At 38.8% G+C, this 7,018-nt stretch overlaps 1 long non-coding RNA gene across 4 annotated transcripts; it reads right to left on the bottom strand.

The window, feature by feature from the left end:
• Nucleotides 1–606: 606 nt before the first annotated feature.
• LOC147365575 (uncharacterized) lies at nt 607–6,752 on the bottom strand. Of its 4 annotated transcripts, none has more exons than XR_015132283.1 (4): nt 6,389–6,738; nt 4,904–5,013; nt 4,362–4,452; nt 607–2,102 (listed from the first exon to the last, which is right to left on the bottom strand). It is a non-coding gene; the product is annotated as an uncharacterized LOC147365575 (long non-coding RNA). The 4 variants fall into 4 exon arrangements; XR_015132284.1 differs by having other exon boundaries at nt 1,970–2,102; nt 4,904–5,016; nt 6,389–6,523; XR_015132286.1 differs by lacking the exon at nt 607–2,102 and adding an exon at nt 2,646–4,126 and having other exon boundaries at nt 4,904–5,016; nt 6,389–6,752.
• Nucleotides 6,753–7,018: the final 266 nt, after the last annotated feature.

Genomic DNA, 7,018 nt, shown 5'->3' with positions numbered 1-7,018 from the left:
AATATATGTTAGACACAAAAGGAGATTAACAACAATGAAAGTGAAAAGTGTTAGCCTTTCAGTCGCGTCCAACTGTTTGCAACTCCATGGACTATAACCCTCCAGGCTCCTCTGTCCTTGCAATTCTCTAGGCAAGAATACTGGTGCAGGTAGCCATTCCCTTCTCCAGTGTATTCTCCCTGACCCAGGGAATCACATCTGGGTTTCCTGCATTGCAGGCAGATTCTTTACCATCTGAGCCTTCAGAGAAGCCAACAATAGCTAATAATAAAGGAGAAGAGCTATAACAATCTAATATAACAAAAGTTTTGTGAATATGGTCTCTTTCTCAAAATATCTTACTGGACTCTACCCACCCTTCTCCTTGTGATGATGGAATAGGATAAACTGTCAGTAGGATGAAATAATGTGAGTGAATGATGGAGGTGTTTTGAAGTAGCAATAATCTAATACTGACCATCTGAGGATGTATGGGCCATCGCCTGCTTTGGGAGAGCCTGGGTCCTGGAACCACGGTTATGTCAGTTGTGGTGGATCCCTGAGAAGAATGACCTAAGACTTCCTCATGCTACTCAGAAAAGCACACAATTTAAAATTTATGAATTATGTATTTCTGGAATTTTACATTTAATATTTTTAAACTACAGTTGACTGCTGGTAACTGAATCTGCAGAAAGTGAAATCATATGTAAGGAGGACTACTATATTTTTCTTTTAGATACAACTTTATTGGGAATTTGTGACAAAGTCACTAACAATTCACATGATCTTATTAAGTCCTTTCCTCAGTGATAGACAGGTTAATATTCCAGAATCTGGGAGCTTTAAAAAACTTTACAAACCATGCTGCTCAAACTTCCCATTTTACACACAAGAAAGCCAAGTCCCAAGGTCTCAGTACTGAGTTCTAGAGCTAATACTAACATGCACATCTCCCGAGTAACAGTACTGAAATTTTTTATTGTTGTCTTCTGTCTGTCTGTGAAGTCACTCAGTTGTGTCCGACTCTTTGCGACCCCATGGACTGTAACCTACCAGGCTCCTCTGTCCATGGGATTTTCCAGGCAATAGTACTGGAGTGGGTTACCATTTCCTTCTCCAGGGGATCTTCCTGACCCAGGGATCGAGCCTGGATCTCCTGCATTGTTGTCTTAGGTCAACACAAAAACAGAGAGACCACAATTGAAGGATATATTTAGAGGAAAAAGAATACAAAAATGGGATTCTGAAGCTCCTCATTTTATAGGTGTATTTTATCACCTACAAAGTTTTATTTAAGATTCCTCCTGAAGTACGAGTCCAGGTTTTGCTTGGCAGTGGATCCGACTTAACAAAATGACGGCTGTGGCTTAGGGCACTAGTGATTTAATGCCTATGAATAGCCAGCAGTGAGAACATGTTATCCCAAAGCAGTGATGCTATCTCTGGCTCACAAATTATTCCGCATGGTCACCATTAGCTGGCCTACTCATGAGGATAGTTGGTTATGCATTGAGCAGTGATAAACAAGTGATAAACTCACCTTTTCTAATCTGTTCAAATGATCCCCTCATATTGTAGACTAACATGCCACTTCATCCTCTCCTTTTATAAAGAATGAAGACATCAGAGCTTACAATAAACTCAAAGTTCTAGCCAAAGGACATAGGTTTTCTCTGATGCTTTAACATTTTTTTTTATAATATTAGGTTCCTAATAGATGCTCATACATAGTGGGGTGAATGAACACAGATATCTAATCACCACAAAGATGACTGTTGAAAGCTTCCTCCGATGACCAGAACACTCATATCCTATCAGACAATGTGGAAGAGACAGGAGTCAGCTTTTTAATGATGTTTCTGAGAACTAAGTGTACACTAATTCTGGACTGGGATCAAATTTGAAACACTGGCTTTCTGAGAAAATGCATAATACCCTACTTAAAATTTGATAACACCAAAGACACTAATGAAACAATACAAAAGGGATAAATGCCTCCTGGATTGTCACACATCTGCTGGCTGAGTGTTTTCAAGGTGTCAGTAGCTCAGCAACACATAACTTGTTATCATCTGTTTTACGTCTTGAGTTCCAAGTAAGAGTTTCCCCCAAAAATGAGTCTGCATTAGAAAAAGTAAAAATAAAGGTAAGAAGTGTTATAGGCCTTCTCTCCAATAGACATCAATGAAGCTATAAATGTGATAAAAATCAGACTCACTCTTCACATGCTTCCTTATAATATGATCTTGACTGTTGCCAAGAAGGGTATTGATAGATTGTTTCAGGGAAGGTCCTTCCTGAGTCATATTTGCCCCAGTAAAGCAAAACACTTTATTTAAATAACTGTTGTCATAAATAGATAATATAAGGCATGATGTGCTGTTTTTTGGAGCACATAAATACTCATATAAGTTACATTTTTAAAAATCTCTGCACCTGAATTAAAATTGCAATTTATTTGTGAGAAAATTCACTTTGTTACAACTTATAAAAATGAAATTGTAACTCTAACACATATAGAAATCAATGACCACTGCTATTTTTTTACTAGTACTCAGCATATTTTTGATTACATTATGTTTTTTTTTTAAGTGGAAAGCAATGAAAGATATGATAAAACTGAGAAAAAGAGTGTATCTGAAATCATTTTTAAAAATTGGATACTGTAAAGAATTCTAAGGAAATTTAATGCCAAAATGATCATCAACACAAACATTTTTCTATGAATCAGAAAGCTATCTGACTGGGAAGTCTAAATACAAGAGTAAGGGAAAGTAGCAAGAGAAAAACTTCACATCAATGATTTACAAAGCATAAATTGAAGCTACTATTTTCTGCTATAAAAATACACTGAAAGCTAAAATGAAATATCTGAGAGCAAGTGTGGAGAAGCAAAGATTAAATCTTCCTATAATGTAAAAGCAAGCTTCAAATATAAATGAGTAAGATCTTTTACTTCTAGTCAAGATGGAGTAAAAAGACTGGAGAATTACCCTTCTCACCCCCCGGAAATGACCTCAACACCAACTAAAATATCTGAAAAAGAGTTCTCATGTTGACACTGGATATCAAACAACAAAGAACAATGGACCTTGAGGGAAGGAAGGCAGATGAGAAGGGTCCTATAATTCCCTGAGCTCACTGTCTTGAAAGAGTTTTCAAGATGCAGGGCAAGGAGGTTTAGCCCAAGTGGAGTTTGACAGGCTCTCTGAGTTTAGGATGTAGCAGGTAAAAGGATATAAGGCACATATTGCATTTTGTAGGATGAATAAGTGTCTGAATACTGACCAGCTTAACTCATGCATTAATATCGAGACAATCCTAGGGAAACCAGGCAAATTATCCAGGCAAATTAACGTGTCTTTATCCCTACTCAAAAATAAACCTCCCCTAAATTGTCAGTAGAGGATTAGATAGGATTATCAAAATATAGTAATACAAAATATTTCCTGAACCTGAACCATGAGTCAATGGATTAAATTGGTTTACCAAAGCCAAGCATGATGAAAGAAAGAAAGCAAGGGAGGGAGGAAATGACAAAGGAAGGAAGGAAGGAAAATATCGAGGCAATGTATCATATATTTCATAACAGGAAGGATAAAGAAATTTATTCTCAAAAATCTCCAGTGTGGAACAAGCATGGGTTACATAAAAAGGAATATAACGTAGAATGACTTCCATTTTTTGAAACCGCATTGAGAAGCAAAGTCAGTTCAGTTCAGTTCAGTCGCTCAGTTGTGTCCAATTCTTTGTGAAGCAAAGGCTTTTGAGAAGCAAAAGGCTTTCACAATTCTGAGTGAAGAAATTATCACCCTGTATTATTGCACACAATCAGAATCTTAATTAAAGAATGTGGAAGAAGAATAACAACACTTAGATTTCCAAGATATCAGGATCTTACTTCCCATGCATTCTTTTCTCAGGAATCCACCCAAAGGGAGGGTGTGTGAGCTCTCAAAACAAGGAAGTTAACCAAGAAAAGAGGCCCTGGGAACCAGGCGTCCAGAGACTCTACACAGAGTCCAGGCAGAAGGATGCTCTGGTGCTTGTGTAGGGACATCCCAGAGTGACAGCTGTGAGCAGACCTGGACCGCCACCCATCTACGCTAAAGCATATGACTCCGACCTCCAGGAGGGGAACGCTCTAGAAAAACAATTAAATGGAACATTCAGTTTTATAGCAAACTGCAGTGGAAAGTTGTTAGAAACTATGGAAAGGATGAGTGATCATTACAAAACTCATCAAATGACAAACAAGGTGTATGAACATCAGGATTAACAAAAATTTGTACAAGAGAAGAAATCCTGGTGTAACATTTGGCTGAGTACAGACAGCATGTGCATAGACATAGGGATTTAAACACAGAATATTGATTTACCTTTATGGGGAAGGCAGTGATACAGGCAAGAGGTTGTTAGAAACTTATGTCCTTGTGTCTTGTCAAACAAATAGGTCATAGCCAAACTTCGCTAAGGAATAAAAAAGCAGAAATATGCAGGTAAAAGTCAGAGAAAGAGTTACAGGAGTTGAATGTGGTTGATTCTGACCATCAAAACCAGGAGACAAGGCAAGGTTAGAGCACAAGCTTACTGTTTAGGACACAGGGTTTTCAGAGTTATGTGTAGGCATTGGGTTGGCAAACATCTTTTTTTTTTTTTCATTTAAAATCATGTTTTAATTTATTAAAGTATGATTAATTTACAGTGTTGTGTTGGTTTCAAACAAAACTATATGGCATGAATTTATTCTTTTTTATGGCTGAGAAATATCCTATTGAATATATGTATCACATCCTTAATAAAGAATTTTAAACTCAATTTCTCATTTGTCTTTCCAGTATCCCTAGTTTGTTCTGGGAGATCCCTGATTCTCTTTTTCCTCTCTGAATTGGAGAGGCCTGTTGTAACACATCCCTCTTACCTGTGAGCTGCTTGCTCTCTCACAGGGCTCAGTAAAAGCTCCATCCAGAGCAAGACATTTGACAGTCCTCCAGGCAGAGGGCCTGAATCACACAGTTGTGGATATAAATCCTGCTGTGAACAAAGAATTCATCATTATTCCTGATGGTTTAAGTCTCACATTTTTCTAAGTCTCACATTTCATTCTTTTCAAAATGACTTTCAATCTTTTAAAAAGTTTTTAGATATTATTCAGCCATAACAAATTTCCCTGGTGGTCAATAATAAAGAATCTGCATGCCAATGCAGGAAATACAGGAGATTCAGGTTTGATCCCTGGGTTAGGAAGATCTCCTGGAGGAGGAAATGGCAACCCACTCCAGTATTCTTCCCTGAATAATACCATGAACAGAAGGGCCTGGCAGGCTATAGTCCATGGAGTCACAAAGAGTCAGACACAACTGAGCAACTTAACACATACACATGCATAGCCATAAAACAGAATGAAATGAGACCATTTGCAGCAACATGAGTCAACCTAGAGGCTATTTATCATACTAAATGGAGTAAGTGAGACAGAGAAAGACAAAAATCATATCACTTGTATGTGGAATCTAAAGGAAATACAGATAACTTATCTACAGAAGTAGACTCACAGACACAGAACACAAACTTACGGTTACCAAAGTGGAAAGTGGGGGAAGGGGGACAAATTAGGAGTTTGAGATGAATACATACACACTACCATGTATGAAATAACAACAATATGCAATATAGCATAGGGAACTTCACTCAGTGTTTTATAACAACCTCTAAGAGAAAATAATCTGAAAAATAATAGATGCATGTGTATAACTGAATCACTTTACTGTAAGCTGAAACTAACATAACCTTGTAAATCAACTATACGTCAATAAAAAATAAATCTTCATTGAATGTGTTAAATCTCTCAGTGTCACCTGCTTTAATAAGATCACACTGGGTGAGATCAGCTCCGGGGGAAGAGAAGGCAGCAGGACTTCCATGTGACAGAAAGCATGAGGGGAAAGGGAAGAAAGGAAGGTTTCTGTCCACAGAGAAGCCATCTCCTTTTGGCTGTATTCAATTATGTCTTATTTCTCACTGAAGATGTTGATCTCAGAGCCCTCAAGGATACTGAGAGTTTTCTTTATGGTGACCCACTGATATTTGATACAGAATTTGAATTTATCACAATTACTAAATCAAAAAGTCCACTAGCTACATGGTCTCTGAAGACCTACCCCAAGCAAGATTTGAAGATCTCTGCTTTTCTAACTAAACATAAAAAAAAAAAAAAAAAAAAACTGCCTGTTGGGATTTTCTGTTGCATATCAGGAAATCTATACCAACAGTCTGACCATAGGCTGGGAGCTGGACTGCCAGGGCCTGGGGCTTATGGACACCTCAACCAAAAAGCATGTCCTAGTTCCAGATGTGTGAGAATGCAGAGTAGGGTTTAATACCCATAATTCTGCTTCATACGCACCCTTCCTGGAGACAGAGAGATGCCACAAGGACCTTCTCATCTTCACAGGGAGTAACAGCAAGGCACATGGTGAGACAAGGGCTCAGGGGGAGCAGTTATTCTCCCCCAGGTAGTTGACACAGCAATATCGCTTCAGGGTCAGGAATTCACTATTTTGAGCTCTTTGCTTTTCCTTCCAGAAGGAGACTTCTGAGTGTGCAACACACTTCTCTCCTCTCTTTGGGAGCTGGCTGTCTGAAGAGGAGCCTTGCAGAGAGGGTCACTAGCCATCTCCTGGCTTGGCTCGTGTGCCTTGAGGTGTGGTGAGCTCCATGCAGATGGTCACCACTGCCCTACCATTGTGGCCCGTCCTCCTTCCCCTCCTGAAGAGCCTTCCTTTTGAAGTGCTGAGTAAACCTATCACCTCTAAATGCTGATGACAAATTCTGTTGTCACCTCACCCAGGGTAGATTGTTTAATTTAGAACAAGAGAGAGGACCAAGGAAGACTGGATTTCCTGCCCTGATTTATGGGAAGGTTGTTTGGGGTCAGAAGGTCCTACCCAGCTCAAGCAAAGCAGAGAATTTTATATTCCTACAATGTCTGCAAATGTGGTTACGATATTTGTGTGCTTGTCTACTACTGTGCTGC

This window comes from Bos grunniens, chromosome 9 (assembly GCF_055505025.1).
Source record: "Bos grunniens cultivar Pamir isolate PY7600 chromosome 9, Bosgru_T2T1.0, whole genome shotgun sequence".
NCBI lineage: Eukaryota > Metazoa > Chordata > Mammalia > Artiodactyla > Bovidae > Bos > Bos grunniens.
Note: the sequence above shows the minus strand (reverse complement) of the source record. Positions and strands in the feature narration are given on the sequence as shown.